The sequence below is a fragment of the Cricetulus griseus genome (genome assembly GCF_003668045.3).
Source record: "Cricetulus griseus strain 17A/GY chromosome 1 unlocalized genomic scaffold, alternate assembly CriGri-PICRH-1.0 chr1_0, whole genome shotgun sequence".
NCBI classification, from domain to species: Eukaryota; Metazoa; Chordata; class Mammalia; order Rodentia; family Cricetidae; genus Cricetulus; species Cricetulus griseus.
The window spans coordinates 179,113,749-179,132,702 of record NW_023276806.1 but is presented as its reverse complement, the minus strand read 5'-3'; positions in this window follow the sequence as shown (position 1 = coordinate 179,132,702).

Sequence of the window (18,954 nt, the reverse complement as noted above, 5' to 3'; positions counted from 1 at the left end):
AATCTAGAATCTCATTGCATTTTTCACATAAACATTCTTGGAATATTTTAGCTATGCCAGATTTTCCAGGAATGCAGCTATAGCGTAAAAGAAATTGTGTATTTATTTAGGCAGGTGTTTACTTGTTTAGTGATCTCTAGACCCAACTTCATCATTCTTTGTATACTTTGAACTGAGAATTGATATACTGGTCCTTTTCTGGACCTTCTTCCTCAGAATCACCATTTTTTGTTAAAGAGACAAGGAATCCTGGCCCAAGGTAAAGATTATTTCTTGCAAGGCTATCCTTTCCCTTCCCCAGCTTTGCTAAAGGACCTCCCAGGGAGAAGTAATTGCAAACTCATCCTTAACACCTCGAAGCCTGAGGGCAAAGCAAGTCAATTTCAACTGTGTGCAGAGTCAAATCAGAGCAAAGTTTGTAGCTCCTTTGTTCTTCTCTCAGTTTTTTCTAACACAATCGTCTGTTTTGTGTGTCAATGGTGAGAACCAGAGACCCAGCAGAGCCGCTGTCACAGAAGGCCAAGAAGAGTGTACCTACCACAGCTGCTTCTGTTGTTTTGCAAAAGAGCCTGGAGAGGCTTTCTCATAAAAGGAAAATCTCAGTAACTCTATCTTATTATCACACATTTTACAAGTATATGTGTCACTACTTTGTTATCAGTGAATATGTTGATGACTTTGAGAAGCGTATCACATGGTTTTATTACCACATGAATTACTATGTTAGAAAACTCAATGTCTGTAAATATCACCATATTGAACGCTTTGATATTTTATTTTGACATTTTATTGAATTTTGTTTAGTGGTGTGGCACATACCTTTAGTTCCTGCACACATAGGAAGCATGGACAAGTGGATCTCTGAGTTTGAGGCCAGCCTAATCTACATAGTTTGAGGATAGGGCAGTAAGAGTTACATAGTGAGACCCTTTCTCAAAAATAAAGTGGGGGGGGCATATGTAATGTGTCCTTTTTATGGTTTCTTGTTCTTCTCCTTCCAGCTCGTCCCCATATCCTCTATATCTAGATCCATCTCCTTTTTGTCTCATTAGAAAGCAAACAGGCAGCTGGGTATTGGTGGCACACACCTTTAATCTCAGCACTCAGGAGGCAGAGGCAGGCGGATCTCTGTGGTTTGAGGCCAGCATGATCTTCAAAGAGAGTTCCAGGACAGTCTCCAAACCTTCAGAGAAACCCTGTCTTGAAAAACAAAACAAAAACAACAACAACAAAAAAAACAAAAGAAGAAGAAGAAGAAGAAGAAGAAGAAGAAGAAGAAGAAGAAGAAGAAAAAGAAGAAATCAAACAGGCTTCAGGCTTCTATGGAAAAAAATACAATCATTTCCAGGACAGCAGAGCTGTCACGAAGAAACCCTGTCTCAAAAAACCAAACCAAACCAAACAAAATATGGGAATTGGACAAAACAAACAAGAAAAGGCACCCAAGATCTGGCATAAGAAAGTGGCCCACTCATTTACTCAGGAATCCCATAGAAACACTGAACTGCAACTACAATACATACGCAAAGGAACTGTGGGGTAAAAAAGGAGACAGAAAGTACATGAATAAAATAGAAAAATAAATAATAAGATAAAATAAAAAGCTAAAAAAGGAAGAGCCCTGTCCCGAATTGAGATCAGGACCTTCCAGAGCCTCTGCTGCTGAGCATGCATGCAGCTACCCTCAAGAGTAGTGTATTTCCCCAGTGACTCTCCCGTGGAGGAAACTCAGTTTTCATTTTTGAGTGGTTATCAATTGGAGATTGCTTTGGGGTAGGTATGGCGACATTGTCTACCTCTCTTCTCAGCTCTCGGACCCCAACTGGTGCAGAGCCTGTGCACAGCATATTGTACAGTTTATAAATACTAGAGTGCTTAGAAATTTTCTAGTAAAAATCCACAAAAGCAATGCCTTATAGCTATATCTTTATCATATGTTTTCATCGGCACTCTCTATACTCAGTGACCATTTTTTACTGATTTTTCAGTAAAAAGGCATTGTGACAAACACACACAGACACAGGTACAGACACGCACAGAATGAAAAACAGTCCTGGGAGTGATGCATAGCTTGTATGCTTTACTTATTACATCTACATGATTGCTCAAGCTTTGCTGACCACAGTGTAGTTCATGAAAGCTTTAATAGCCTTGACATCATCACTGATGATGCTTTAACAGCATCAAAATCACCTGGAGCTTGATTGAATTCATCAGGTCCAAGCTCCATAACTCTGAATCAGAATTCCATGAATTTTTCTACATGATTTTCTTAGATGCAAGTTTAAGAACCAATGACAGTGAACGTGGGTCAGCAAACTTCTCCAAATGGCTTGAGTGACTGTATTAGGTCTGTAAACTACTCTATCTAAACTACGTAACCTGAAATTTGTACCAGAAGAGCAACCATGACCACATATAAACAAAGAAGCAACCCATGACCCATTCTTCAACTGTACCCTATGAACATTAAAACTTCATTTTTGCATATACTTCAAAACATATTCTTGTTCAGTTCTTTTTCACTATTTAAAATTCTAAAGTTTCTCTTGGTTCATTCTGCACTGCCAGACTGAGCCTGTGTGCTCTCTGGTTGTTGACCTTTGAACTGAAGCATAATCATCTTCTAGAAGATGGTTATTCACAGAGACAACAGAGTGTTTGAGAAGTTGAAAGTTCAACTGCAAGTAAAAGAAAACCAATTTCAAACACCTGAAGAGATTAGGGTGTAATGACAATAAGAAGACAAGGCAAAGAAAAGAATACACCCTTTATTATACAATAAGCCTTTTATGTACTATATGCTTATTATAAAAAGTATTGAAAAGTATGAAGAAAAATTGATTATGAACTTTATTTCCATCAGGGTCACACATGATTATTTCATTACCTACAAGATATTTTATAACCATACAAACATTAGTGCAGTTACAATTTTATGCCACTTTCGTAAATCATGATCTCTAATGACAGGCCAATGTTTTAAATAATGATGTGTCACATTTTATTAGGCCTTGGTGCTTTAAAAGACCCGAAGAAAATGCAAGAATGGCTACATGTTAAAGACATGAATGCTATACTCATCTTAACATGCCAACCCTTAAAAATGCAGTGGGTACAGGCATGTCCCTATTCATAGATCCACAAAATGAATACGGAGATCAACTGGAGCATCATCTTCAGAAATGTGGCCACTTGTATAGGTGAAGGTAATAATATAGTTTTCATTGTGAAGGTTATTCATGTACAGAGCTCATAAAATTCATGAGAGGTTTGAATTCTTCTGGTATCTTCCTGAAACGAAAAAAATTAAAGTTAGACACAGCAAGGCAAAGAAACATTATGTCAAAGCTATTGTAACCAAGAGAACCAAGACAATAATCATGCTAACGCCATCCAGAACTTCTGCTAACAGAGACACTGTACACTATGTCCTGCAGGACAAAGAAGACTGTGCGGCAATAAATCTTCTTTACAGAGGTGTAAGGGCAAAGACAACACAGCAAACACTAATGTACCAAGATGAATTTTGCAATTGTGTGGGCTCTGTGCACGTTTTTTGGGCTCAATTCATCATGAACAAGAAAGTGAGGTGAATCTTGTTTCCTTTACAAAGACAATGTCTTTCCTTCTAAGTCAGAGATGGAGGTTAGGCAAATTTTACACAGTTTCACATCTAAATTGTAAAAATGTGATTATTTTATGTAATTAAGATTAATTTTAGTCTGACAGGTTGTAAACATTTCTTCAAAGTTTTCTTCATTTTATCTGAATTTGTGAAGACACACAGTGTGAGAGTGTGTGAGTATATATACGCAATTGTTTGCTTTTTAACATAAAGCTTCTTTGTATGCTTATTATTCATAGATGAAACATTATTAATGGTCTGTATATGATGAAATAAGCTAGCAACATATAATATCCAAGGTGTAATTCCCCACAATTTCATAAGAGATGAGCAATTTTATTTATGAGAAAGGTAAATTATTAGACCAACTACAACTTAGAGTACCTGTAAACACTAAAAAGAAAAAAAAACCCAAACCCCTGTCTATTGTGTTGATTTTGAACCTTAAAAAGACTAATTTGAATATAACAAAGCTAATGTTTTAGTGTATATAAATTATAATTTGAGTTTTAATTTGAATCAAAGTATTACTATTAATATAATATAAATTATCTTAAGAGCAAAGTATAAGTCAAGTGATATATTATTTCAATATAGTAAATTAATGTGTGCACACTGAATAGGAGTAAAATCCACAGATAATATGAAATATTATTTTTTAATAAAAATGCCCCTTACATGACTTAAGATGAATTTCTTTATATTAAAGTAATTTTTTAATTAATCCTTATAAAATTGCATGCAGTACATTCTGATTATATTTGCTTCAGCCTCCCGGTTCTTTCCAGATCTGTCCCCACTTTGATACCTATCCAACTTCTTTTTCACTCTCTTTTCTTTTAAACCCATGAAGTCCAATTCATGTTGTCCAAATACTCTTGGCTTTGTTACCTGCCCTGAGCATGATAACCTTTCAGGGGTTACACCCTAGAAATAGGGCATTAGGCCCACCTTCCCTAGTCCTTACTGGGATTTTGAAAGGCTTGAGCTTGTACAGGTGTTGTGCCTGCTGTCATGTATCTTTGAGTTCATACATGAATCTGCTCTTTAATATCTGGAAAACACTGTTTCCTTGCAGACACCCACCACCTTTGTTTCTTTTTTTTTAATTTAAATTAAAAACAAGCTTTTTTATTTGTCAATCTCAGTTCCCTCTCCCTCTCCTCCTCCCCTGCCCCCCACCCACCCCCTATCCCAACCCCTTTCTGCTCCCCAGGGATCCTCAAAGTCTCTAGTATCATTTGGAGCAGGGCCTAGAGCCTCCCCAGTGTGTCTAGGCTGAGACAGTAACCCTCTATGTGGAGAGGGCTCCCAAAGTTCATTTGTGTACTAGGGGTAAATACTGATCCACTACCAGAGGCCCCATACATTGTCCAGACCTCCAAACTGACTTCCTCCTTCAGGGGGTTTGAAACAGTCCTATGCTGGTTTCCCAGCTATCAGTCTGGTGTCCATGAGCAACCCCTTGTTTAGGTCAGTTGTATCTGTGGGTTTCTCCAGCCTGGTCTTGACCCCTTTGCTCATCACTCCTCCCTCTCTGCAACTGGATTCCAGAGTTCAGCTCAATGTTTAGTGTCTGCTTCTGCTTCCATCAGCTACTGGATGAAGGCCCTAAGATGGCATATAAGGTAGTCATTTAAGGTAGCCTCTTGACTTTTGCTTAGATTGTTAGTTGGGGTCAACCTTGTAGATCTCTGGACATTTCCTTAGTGCCAGAATTCTCTTTAAACCTATAATTGCTCCCTCTATGATGGTATCTCTTTTCTTGCTCTCCTCTATTTTTTCCCTGACTAGATCTTTCTGTTCCCTCATGTCCTCCTCTCCCCTCCTATTCTCCCCTTCTCTTTCTTCTAGCTCCCTCTCCCCTCTCCATGCTCTCCATTAGCTTAGGACTTGACCCTTTCCCCTTCTCCAGGGAACCATGTATGTCTCTTTTAAGGGTCCTCCATGTTTCCTCCCTTCTCTGGCAGTGTGGATTGTAAGATGCTACTTCTTTGTGCTAGATCTAAAATCCATATATGAGTGAGTACATACCGTTTTTTGTCTTTTTGTCACTGAGTTACCTCGCTCAGGATGGTTTCTTTTAGTTCCATCCATTTGCCTATGAATTTCAAGATTCCATTCCTCCCCCGGCCCCCATGAGTAGTACTCCATTGTGTAAATGTACCACATTTTCTCCATCCATTCTTCAGTCGAGAGCCATCTAGGTTACTTCCAGTTTCTGGCTATTACAAATAATGTTGATATACCCAAAAGATGCACATTCATGCAACAAGGACATCAGTTCAACCATGTGCATAGCACCTTTGTTTCTTATATCTCTGCTGAGATCCTTGAATCTCAGGATAGATCTTTAATATGGAAGCCCCAATTAGAGCTGAGCACTCTACACTCTAATATTCTCTACACCTTGACCAGTTGGGCATTTGTGTTAATTGGCATCTACATTAACAAGACACTTCTCTACAAAGGGATAAGAGATATACTAATCTGTGGGTATAACAGTAAGTTAATAGCATTTAATATTCCCATCTCATAAAGGTGGCTTTAAATCCAATCACAGAGTAGTTTGTTACTCCCATAATATTTGTGCCACTATTGAAACATTGATCATATCTTGCCAGGACAGTATTCATTGTAGCTCACGAGGCTCACAGTTAGATAAGAATAATGATGAAGTTTTTCCTCAGGTAGCATATATTCACATTCCAGTACTATGTAAGCTAGCCAGAAGGGATGAAGTTTCCAGGTTAATACCAGTGTTGTTTTTTACGGTCTATGACTCAGATATGTGTTATCTTGAGCAATAGAGTCATTCCATCAGTTTCTGGAGGGTAATCAAGAGCAATGACTCTGTTATCTATCCTCCAGAGAATTTCCTTCTTATAGGTGAAAAGTTAAACTCCTCTTGGAAGAGGAGATTTTTTTTTTGTTTGTTTCAACTCAAGTGTCTAAAAATGTAAGCTTTTAAATTTTTTAATTGATGGAACATGTAGACTGATGTTACAGATGATCAGAAATGTCACTGAGTCTGTCTTGACATTTTGTTACTTTGTATTTTCTTCTCTGAAAAAGAAAAAAATAATTCTAGTAAGCTGCAGAAAAGCCAAATTTTCTAACAGAACATGATGACTTAACAAGATTTTCTTTCCAAATTTTTCCATTACAAGACTACTCTGATATCTAAAAAACAAGAAGCTCAATTTGTATCTGATATTCCATTTATCTTTATCCTTTCCTGAGGCCTAAATAGCATGCAATAAAATATATTTAATACATATGATTAGATAAATATGACACATGAAAATCTCTATAATCAAGATTGTGAGTTGGGAGATATGGCTCAGCAATTAAGAACACTTGTTCTTAATTGGGGAGAATCCAGGTTCAGTTCCCAATACCCACACCACAACCATCTGTAGGCACACACGTGGTGCACATATGTCCATATAGTCAAAACACTCATTCATATAAAATAAAATGAGTAAATCAAAAATTTTAAAGATAGTGGATATATTCATCATCTATAAGAATTTGCTTATAATTTTTAATATTAATTAGTAATAGAATTTTAAAAATGTATTATTTTTTAATTTGTATGTGTGTGTGTGTGTGTGTGTGTGTGTGTGTGTGTGTGTGTGTGTGTGTGTGTGTTTTGTGTGGGTGGGGGAGGTGTGTGTGTGTGTATGCATATTGCGTACTTGAGTGACCTTGGATGCCAGAAAAGGGTGTTGGATTCCTTGATGCTCTACTTACATGGGGTTGTGAGTCATTAGATGTGGGTTCCAGGAACTTAATTCTTCTCCACTTCAAGAACAGAAAGTTCTTTTAACCATTTTGCCACTTCTTCATCCCAATACAGCCTAACTTTAACTTGCTTTACTGATTTATTCTACTCATTCTTTTCATTTTAATGAGTTTATATTACATGCTAAGATATAGAAGTGCCAGGATATTAGTAGTAAGGTTAAGGTTATGTAATCAAAGAATACAGATCTAACAGTAATTAATATTTCCTCAACATGTAGGTAATTTATATTTTTTAAATTTCTTGACTGCTGTTTTTTTTTTTTTTCAAACAAATTCTTTAGAAAAATCCTTTAACAGGCTGACTTTATAAAATCTGTTCTCTTTTAGAGATATATTCTTCAACAAGTTTTTCAAAAGCATTCTGTACCTTTGATATTCTGACCACATGGAAATATGCTAAGAAAATTCTTCTATTGATTGTGGGATATGAGCTGTCTTTCATTCTGAGAGGTGTATTGTCTTTCTGTAAAGGTCATCCATTTCATTAATGGGATGAAGAGGTGTTGAGTTGCCTGATGCATAGATCTCTTCAACACTACAGGAATGTTACTCTATATCTTTCGTAATGCCTCAGTAAATATAAAATGTTTGCAATAGCATAAGAGCTATTGCGTTTATGCCCTAAAGAAAAAAGTCAATTATGCTTCTTGTAAGGCTATTTTCAGAAGTACTTGATAAGTGCTAGTTTTAAAGAGAAAACAATATTTTTGCCCATTGTTCATAAGGTAGGAATAAACCCTGCTGTGTTTGTAGACCTTCATGAAGGTCTGTTTCTTTCTTTTAAAATTGTATTATTATTATTAATTACTACCTCTATTACTACTACTACTACTACTAACTATTATTGTGTGTTCCCATTACACACATAGAATTCAGAGCAACTTTTCAGGAGTTGGTTATTCTGTCTAGTTAGGTTCCGTGGATCAAACTCTAGTGGTCAGGTTTGCAAGACAAACCCTTCCTCGCTGAACTATTTTTCCCATTCAGATATTTTCATATTTCAAAAACTGGAGAAGGCAAAGTTATTTAAATATTTCAGTATCCTAATTGCAAAACAAAACAGACACAATAGTATCTAAAAATAGATATGCAAATATAATCATATCAGTCTAGAAACACTTAAGCCTTTCAGTACCTCTTACATATGTTAGACTGTAATGCTACAAACAGATAAATATTTTGATTAAGGCCACCAGCTGTATGATATTAAAGCAGAATTCATACCCACCCCTTTACTCTAAATATTGGTACAGGAATTTTTTTATATCTTAAAAACAAAGCAGTAAATATTTTTATATCGCTTAAATATAACAAACTAATGTTCAACATTACAAAGAGTAATTATGTTTAATATTTTTAATGATTATGCATTTCCAGGTCTTTTGCTTTTTAATAATAAGAGTTATTTTCATATGAGCTTAAAGGCAGTGAAAACACAGGCCTTGAAGCAGGAATGTGCTTAGTGAGACAGAGTGTTTCCAGGAAGCCCTCAGTTTTGCATGAGAAGCAGAAGACAGATAAAGATAAAGTAAAAACATCGCAGAGGCCTGCATCAAGATGGACTTCATAGACTATTATAAAGACTTTGTTCTTCTGGTTGATATGGAGGAGAGGAGAGATCTAAACATTTCAGAGACTGAAAGAAGATTTACAGAAGGAAGGAAGGTTAGAGAACAAATTTGTGCTTTGAACATGTTAAGGTAAAGTTGTTGATTGAACATGTAAGCAGTGATGTCTGGAAGATGTTGGCTATAAAGATCTGGGCTTTAGTTAAAGAGCTGAGTGGTTGAGTTTACTGATGTAAATTGCCATCTCATTCCTTAGATATGTTGAAAAGTGTTCCTCTTACTTGAGACTATCAATCAGTCAAGTCAAAGAATCAGTACATCTAGGAGACAAACATGGATTTGCTACGGGGATTTAACCCGAAGCATTTGTGAAAACAGGTTCATAAATCTTTGCTCCCTGGTTTTACCTCATACCTGGTGCTTGGATTTGAAGGACATGGTCCAGGCCAGCAAGAAGAGAAAGGGAAGTGTGGAAAGAGAAAGGATGCTGGACGCACAGCATGAGCAAGAACACAAGGAAGACAGATGGAAAGCAGCCTGCTTCTGTTGCCTCTGACCTCAGGAATATGAACATTTTGCAGAACTTCAGCAGCCCTTCACCGTGGAACTAAAGACACATATCTGGCCTAGGAAGCGGAAAAGCTGAAAGGGATGGAACAACTACAGGAATAGCAGCTGTTATGTAATCAACCCATCAGTTACCCACTTCCACTCTCCATACCTCCTAGGGATTTCCTTTTTGATTCAAGTGTAACCACAAATAGTTAAGAAATAGAAATCGTGGAATGGTAGATCAATTTGGCAAAGAGGCAGTCTATACAAAAGGGATTGGTATGAATGGAGAAAAGGCAAGGCTCTCAATCCTGAGTTATAAACATCTGTCACTAAAATATTTAGATGTGAAGAATGCAAAAGGTTCTAGGAAGAATCTTCAAAAATTCATCTTTATTCATTACCTTCTAATTATTACTGCTTGAAAGAAAGATATGGTGTTTGGAGTCTGGACTGTGGTATATGGAGATGGACCATAGAGGGTGGATTAACCGCTGGATAGAAAGTGTGCGTGTCAGACACCCCCACATCCATGTCGTTGCTGCATTAGTTACAATAGTCAAGTTACAGAATCAGCCTAGGTGTCAATCAATGGATGAGTGGATAAAGAGCATGTCCTGTGTATACAACATGAGCTATATTCAGCCATGAAGACGAGACTGGGGACCAAGTGAAGGAAATAAGTCTTTCTCACAAGAGACAGCATCTGTTCTCTCATAGGAGGAAATTAGGGGAAAGCAAATTGAAGAACACGAAATGAAAAGGGGATTATTAAGAATGTGGAAGGGGAAAGGCAAAGGGTAGGGGAATAAGGTGGGCGGATCAGAAAGAGTAGGTACAAGAGGTGAATACAGCCAAAGTACAGTATATATGTATGAAATGTCATAATGTAACTCCTTATTTTGTAGGATTATTGTATGTTGGTAGAAAACAAAATGTTCACATCACTCTGGCACGGAGTTCCAGAACCTACCTCATGTTGTATTTATAAGAAATCAAATTTGTCATAATTAAAATCACTTTTTTGTTGTTGATCTGAGTATATGGTGAATTTGTTTGTTTATTTGTGTTTTTTTTTTTTTTTACTGCCTGCAACAATACAAAATACAGAATGGACTTAAGGCAAAAAGTTAGACAAAGAAATGAGGGCACCATATGCACAACACTTTGAATGACTTTTTATTCAGAAGTTCAAAAGAAACGTGGATTTTTAGCTGGAAGGTAAGCAAAACAATTAACATTTTTTTAAGATTTATTTATTTATTTAATTCACCTACATTCTTGTTCTGCCTGCATGTATGTCTGTGTGGAGGTGTCAGGTCCCCTGGAACTTGAGTTACAGACAGCTGTGAACTGCCATGTGGATGCTGGGAATTGAACCAGAGTCCTCAGGAAGAGCAGCAAGAGCTCTTAACTGCTGAGTCATCTTGGTAGTCCTAGGACCAATTTATTTTTGAGATATAAAATGTCACATTTGTGAAGCTGAGGATTTCCAAAAGAGAGGAATTATTTAATTCTATGAAAGGAATTAAATTAATGCAAGGAATTATGCAGTGGATTGTGGAGGAAATGGGAAATTCTAGGAGAAATATTTAAGTTGAAAATTAATGCAGACAGGGAAATTTATACTTGAATTATTTATATCTTAGGTCAATGGTAATATTGTCACACTTTAAAGAAAACTATACCACACAGACTTTTTTGTTAGATTATGAGCAATGTAAATGGTATGTTACATTTTAATGCTATAAAGACAGCTTTGTTGAAAACAATTGGTAGAGTGGGCACTTTTGCTTTAAAATTTATAGCACAAAGTAAATATTTAATTTGACTTTTAATTTTATTTTTAAAACACATCGTTTCTTGTATTTCAGAAATTATCTAGCTTATTACAGGGACACAATGCTCTCATTACTTTTTCCTATTAAAGTATTAAAATTTCATGACAGATTTTATTGAAATTCTATCATTATAGCTTTTCTTGCCATAATAAATGATCCACTTTCAGATGGTTGAACAATATGCTAAAATTCTTGTTGTTAATTCTCACCACAGCCCTATGTAGGTACAGGAATCTCTTCCTGGAAACATGCTCATTTTTAGCCTCATGTAGCACAAAGTCAGACCCTAAATTGAGATAGTCGCTTTGTGAAGAACACTGGAGAAAGACACTCTTTGGGTTTTATTTTTATTATTTGGCAGGTGACTAAAATGATGTTGAGTTTAAGATTATTTTCTGATTTTAGTTTTGCATTACTTATTTCCTATTGTAAATTGTCTATGAAAAATACTCACAGCAAATTGCGTAATTGTCCCATAGTAAGAGTAATATTAGAGATGATGTAGACTCATGAACCAGGCCTGCTTAAAAACATTTCAACTGGATTTGTTTATGTGAAAGTGTTAATCCACACATCTTCCCAAGGTATACTTTCATACATAACACTTTTGTTTGTGACATATCCATGATCATCTCTTCAAACTTCTAAAATATTTAATAAAAGTTATTTCTTGGGAAGTTTTAGTGTTCTTAAATCTTAAATATTCTATTAAGAATATTTAAATGTTGTTCTTCTTACCTGGTATCACCCGTTCCACCTACCATGAAACATGGCTATGTTCAAAACATATAAATTCACATTCTCATTCGACAGTTTTGTTCTTTTTTATTTTGTAACAAGAAAAACACAAAAATTATGAGTATGAGTAAGTTTGTAATTGTAAATTTCCTTGATAACTAAAACACGCAGTACCAGGCTCTCCCTCCACATGGTGCTAGTGTTATGCCCTCAGACCTAAAAAGTCAGAGCTACCTGCCTGTGCAGAATTACCACTCTGCACCCATCTAAAATAACCTTAACAAGAATTCAACAGGTTTGAATACTCAGCAATATAGCTGAAATCTGGCTTATGGACAGTAACGATTTTTCTAAGTCATTTGTAGAAATGATAGTGAAGCCAAATAAAGGTGATATGAAATAATTATTTGAGATTCCTGTTCTATCTTTAGCGCTCACTACTGGGGTCACTGGCACTTTCATTCATCCATCCATTATATTCTCTTTTCACTAGATGATCATTTGGAAGATGTTAAAACAAGGCAGTCCTTGCAGAGAAAGGAGCCTCAGATTTTCACATTTGTGTGTGTATATATGTATATTCTTTTGTTGGTTATTATAATTGTTTTGAACTATAAAATGTACTGTCTAAGCCAAGACATGGTTTATTTTAAAATATTTTGATTTTCCACCACATTCTTTGCAACTTTACATTTAATGTTTGTTTCCATTTATTTTAATGTGAAGCATGTACATTTATAGAGTTGATGGCAGCTTTATAGGACTTTGTATCCATTTTGTATCTATTTCTCAGTTATATGACAACTGAAGATACTATAACAATAAAATATTCTTGGCAGTTTTTCTTAGTGTCTTGCCAACCCACTAAAGGATAACTATACTGTCTAGATTCTTCTTTTAGGAGACAGATTAGTTTTTCTTCACTTAATGTTTACATAATGACCAACTTCTATTAAGACAGGGTGAACACCTACAGATGAGATCCAAATTATTATTATTATTTCTTTTTTATTTATTTTAGAAGCACTCTTATTTACATATCCATCCCCCCCATTCCCTTGCCCTCCCATCCTCCCATGCTCCCCATCAACCCTCCAACCCACCCCCACCCACTCCCCAGGGATAGTTAGACCCTCCACAGGGGACCATCAAAGTCACATCATTGGCAGGAGGGCCCAGGTCCTCCTTCCTGTATCTGGGCTACAATAGTATCCCTTCATAGAGAATGGGCACCCAATGTCCATTTGTGATCTAGGGATAAACACTGGCTCCACTGTTACAGGTCCCATAGACTTCCATGGCCTCCTAGCTGGCACCCACACTCAGAGGGCTTGGTTCAGTCCAATGCTGGTTCCCCAGCTTTATGGCTAGGGTCTCTGTGCTCTCACTAGAGATCCAAATTATTTATAGGAAGAAAGCAAACATTTTCTAAGTATCTTAAAATATTGCACTCTCAGCTGGGTTGTAATGGCACACGCCTTTAATTCCAGTACTTAGGAGGCAGAGGCAGAGAGATCTATGAATTTCCAGGTTAGCATGGTTTACAGAGAGAGTTCCATCACAACCAGGACTGTTACACAGAGATATACTGTCTCAAAAAACAAAAATCACTCTCAATAAATATATGTTGAATAAGTAAATCATTCCATGCCAATGAGTTTGGGTGGTTTTAACAGTTGTAGTTAAGCAATGATGGAGAGGTGAAAGACTTTGAGCCTGGAAATAAATAATGGAAAATTTAAAAAGTAAACACTGAATTGTCATTTTGCTCTTTTTTGCTTTTTTCTCCCTCTCTCCTTCCCCTTTTTACAAAGTAAATATTACCTCAAAGTACCTCATAATGGAAAAACTTTGACCATTTATTTCTAAAAAGCCGGGCAGTGGTGGCACATGCCTTTAATTCCAGCACTTGGGAGGCAGAGGCGGCAGATCTCTGAGTTCCAGGCCAGCCTGGTCTACAAAGCTACACACACACACAAAAAAAAACCTTGTCTCGAAAAATAAAAAAAAAAAATTATGGGTGGTCTCAAAGTCGGCTATGAGATTTCAGACACAAAGGTTAGACAAATCCTTGCTACATTTTGTAGCATTTAATACTTTGTTCACACTTAATCTACTTTTATGCAGGTACAATATAAAATACTATCTTTTGTTTAGCTATTTTAACAACAAAATTGCTTGAAATTATTGAAATATTTTATATAAAATAACTATCAGTAACTCTTTATAAATGATGTATTACCTTTAAATGCTTTCTTGAAGATATCTTTATCTTCTTGTAATTCTAACAACATATGTATATCTGTGTGTCTACACAGTGTATGGATATGATTATAAATATACACATATCTGTATCCAGAAATCAAATATCCATGATTCTCCTTAAAATGCTAATTTTCTTAGTTACTTAGAATGAATACTTTAATAGTTTTTCCATTACATATTTAGCTCCAGTGATGACTAGTCAAGACACGTCAGCCTAAAATGGTCAATTTTCTGCCTTGTGACTGACTCACCCTGGGATGGAGGAATGTAGCTGATGATGTCAATCCCAGGTTTTGATTGTTGACTAAAGCAGCAAGCACCTGAAAAACTTTTTTACTTAAAACGTAATGCAGTGTTATTAATATGTCTTAATGATAAATTACATAGGGTGGAAACTGGCAGAACTGAGATTAATTTTGCCTCAGTAGTTTTGCCTGAAAGGTGAGTGTTCTATTTGGAACTCAGATCTGGAATCGAAGTTTAATACGGGAGTTGTTCATATTAATGGAGCTTCATCATAGACAAGTCATGGGCATCTTTGTCCTAGAGACTCCTCCTGTGTGAGTGCCAATGAAAAGGCAATGCCCTGCAAAGGGCTGCTCTCAGGCTTTAATTGAATTCTGCACAGATGTCTGAGTGGTGTCCAGGATATAAGAAACAACACATTAATAGCAATCATTATTTTTACTCTGTAAAAGTGAAAACACTGGGAAACACAACACTGTGTGCTGAGAGTATTAGCAAAGCATTGGCATCAGCTCAGCAGAGAAGGCCCCAGAGCTCACAAGGTCACAACAGATAATCCAGTATTCATGGAAAACATAGTGCAATAGTCTATAAAGGTTACTGTGTAGTTTTTAAATGCAGAGCTCTGTCATTTAAAAATAATTCCCTGTAACCCATACAGGAAAGAAATTAGATCCCATACCTAAAAATTAAAGGGCTTTCAGGGTGACTAACATCCATAGTAATTTCATTTTGCCAAAAAAAAATGTGGTATGGGTAAACATTGTTCTAAGATTAAAAACCATTAAAGACATTTTAAATTATAAAAAACCTCAAAGAAGATGAGAAGAAAAATTAAGTCATAAACAAAGAATTTGAAAATTTTATGAGATATTTTATCCCCTTTCCCTCGCCTTCTCTCCCTCCTCTTCTCATCACTCTCTTTACCTTCTTCCTTTTCCTCCTTCTCTCACCTCCTCATCCTCCTCTCCCTCATGCTCCTGCTCCTCTTCCTCATCATCCTCCTGGAATGGCTAACCTCAATGAAAGCTGACAAACTGACTTTTCATCTAAATGGTAACATTAGAATGATACCAGTTGCAGGTGATGGCTCATGCCTTTAACCCCAGCACTTAGGAGACAGAGGAAGGCAGATCTCTGTGAGTTCAGGGCCAACATGGTCTACAGAGATAGTTCCAGAGCAGCCAAGGCTACAAAAAAGAAACCCTGTGTTGAAAGACCAAAAACAAACAAAAACCAAAAGGAATGGTACCAGTCAAGCTCTTTCACACAGACGAGTAGATTTTGCACCTAGAGTGGGACTAATCTTACAAGTCTATTAACAAGTCTATTACCAAGGCAAGCATAAAATGGAGAATAATTCAGTTACCTATTTGTCTTCTACTTTTAAAATTACAGATTAGGAGAGACAGGTAATGCAGCGGCAAATCTTGTGAGATAAAGCAGTTTAACTGAAAGGCCAATAAAAGAATCAACAGGTTTGGTCTGTAATATTCAGCCTCAGCCATAGGAAGCAGCAGCTGCAGCATTGATGGGACACTTGAGATGCTCTAGCCTGGAGATCCTTGGCATAGCAGGGCTAGCACAAGTAGATGAGGGATTAGTGAAGCCAAAATTCCATGGCTACCATGAAGAAATTTTATCTTTAGTTCTAAAAAGGCTCAACACCGTTGCTATTGTGATACTATGGCCTATTAATAGCTTTAATCATGATGTCCTTGAGGTGTGGTTCCATGTTGTTTATGGATAAATAGTGTTTATGACATCATTTCTGCATACTGTACTGGAAAAGCTAGAGACATTTACCACTATTCTTATACTGTCTCCAGCAATCAATTTACCTTCTATTTAGCCTACAAGTCTCCACATCACTCTCTCTGGCTTTACTAGTGACTTCTGCTGATGCCAACCACAGACAGGAAGGATAGTGACTTTCTGTTGGATTGTCTGAGACCATGATTCCCAAAGCAGAATAAGTAAAGCATATACATATATTACCAAGTGAGTTTGTGCTATTTGGTAAGGTACACACACACACACACACACACACACACACACACACACACACACACACATACACACACACACAATCCAAATAGCTTAGCAAAAGAAAGTTTTTGATTCCTGTTCATTTAACATCTGTTGTGTCTCTGAGTAACTTTCTCAGGAAACAGCCTCCAATATGATGATTCAGTAATCTAAGATGCTTTAACTTCCTACCCCAGCATTCATTGTTTAGTCCTCCAGTCTTGCTACAGAAAAGCCCTGAGAAAACAACATTTCTTAGGAGTACCTACTCACTGTCTTAGGCTAGATAGAATACCTACCATTTCTACTCAAATTTCTTTGATCAGAATTAGGCAAACGGCTTCACAAATTGCCAAGAGACTAGGAACATTGTGTTCCATATGCCCAGAAAGAAAGATGGGATTATTTCTGGTAGCATCGACAAAGCATAGTCTCTTAAAGTACATAAGATAATTTTAAACTCAGCAGAGATATCTGTTCACAATTTGTATTTGGTCTGGCACATACTTGAAAGATCTTAGTATGAGGCCACTGTTTTATTTTTTGTAAATTTGTTGGACTTAATTGCCCATGTTATAATAAGAAAAATGGCAAATGAAGAATACTCATGTCCAATGTTTAGATAATACTGGAGAAAGGAATTTGTGTAAACCAAATTTAATATGTAAAACTTTAACCAAATTGAAAGCCAGGAGAGTAACAGGAATCTGTCCTTTTAACAAATATTCCACATGATTCACAAGACAGACCCGAGTACCTATTGGGAAAGATTGTGTTAGAGGCCAGTTTCTCTTCCACTCATAAAATTGGGGATCCAGTGATTAATGTGTCTTTACCAATTGGAAGGGCCAGAAACTTCTGGTCTTCTTCATTTCCCAACCTCCATCCTTACCTCTTACTTCCAAATGGAGATTATTCACACAGTAAGATTAACATCAATGGGACACAATGAGACATTTGAGTTGACAAAAATAACTCTATTTCTGGCATCGGTTACCTGTTTTGTTCCATGATGTCTTTCTATTGTTTAGACTAAGACTCTTGTAGCATATCAAATCAAACATGGAATCACCAGATACTGCTGTTTACTTGAGACCAGAAAACCACAAAGACACTGTACTCACTGTTCATTTTGTTTTTTCACTTTTTTCCCCAACCCAATGTCTCCCGAAGTAAATGGTAACTGTCCCAAGTATTATGACTTCTATGTCCTGGTTATGTCTATATTATTCTTGGTTTATATGTAATTACTCAAAGTAATACCAATGTCCAAACTGTCATACTGAAATGATAATTTGAGAGGCAAGCCCACTTCCGAGGATTATTTGTAGTTTCTTTCACAAGAAGAATGGCCAATTTTGTCTCAAAGACTTTCCAAAGGAGTGCCTGAGAAAGGAGAAATCTGAGAGTTTCAAAAGTTCTGGATGTTTAGTTTACAAGTCATTATTTTCATTATTTATGTATTTATGTATTTATGTATTTATGTATTTATTTATTTCACATTATCTGTGTGTTTCCTATCACATACAGAGGAAGGTGAAAGGCCATGTAGATGATTAGAAGGAACACATAATAGAAACATGATGAACCAGAGCACCTTTTGAGGTGCCCAAGGAATTGGTTCCTGTGGTATATACTCTACAGTCACTTTGAGGATGATATGTAAATCTGAAGAAAAAGTTTAGCATCAATAGTGTTTGTTATCCCCCATTGACTTTGTGTCTTAATAAAATAGCAGTGATGTTAGTATTCCTTTAACCCATGCAAATCCAGGACAGACTGTAGTCTTAAGCAGATGTTAGTTGAATTAGGGTTTTCATTTTAGGAAAGGGCACAGACCCTACAAATACTTTCTTTCCCTAGAATCCTGGCCTTAGATAATGCTGCTAAAGTTGCTGCCCATGCTCTGGTTACTTCCATTCTGGAATAAAGTGAAAGAGCATTGTGAAGTTACACATATCACAATTGGATCTGTAGCTCATCAGCCTGGCTTTTGAAACATGTGAGTGCCTCTGGAGACCACCCCATGCTAAGAGTCTACATATTTCGTGTTGTTTCGGCATTAAATACTGTTTAGAGTTTGTTATCTTTTGTAAACCTTGGGAATCTAATTATTTATAATCTCCAGTGACATTTACATTTCGCTAAATATACTCTGCTTGTATAAGAACATATCATCCCTTAAACATGGGTACTTTTTGCTTATATGTAATGTAGGCTATTGGAATGACCTAAGGTACCTTTTTGTTAAAATCACATAAATTTGAAGTACACAATT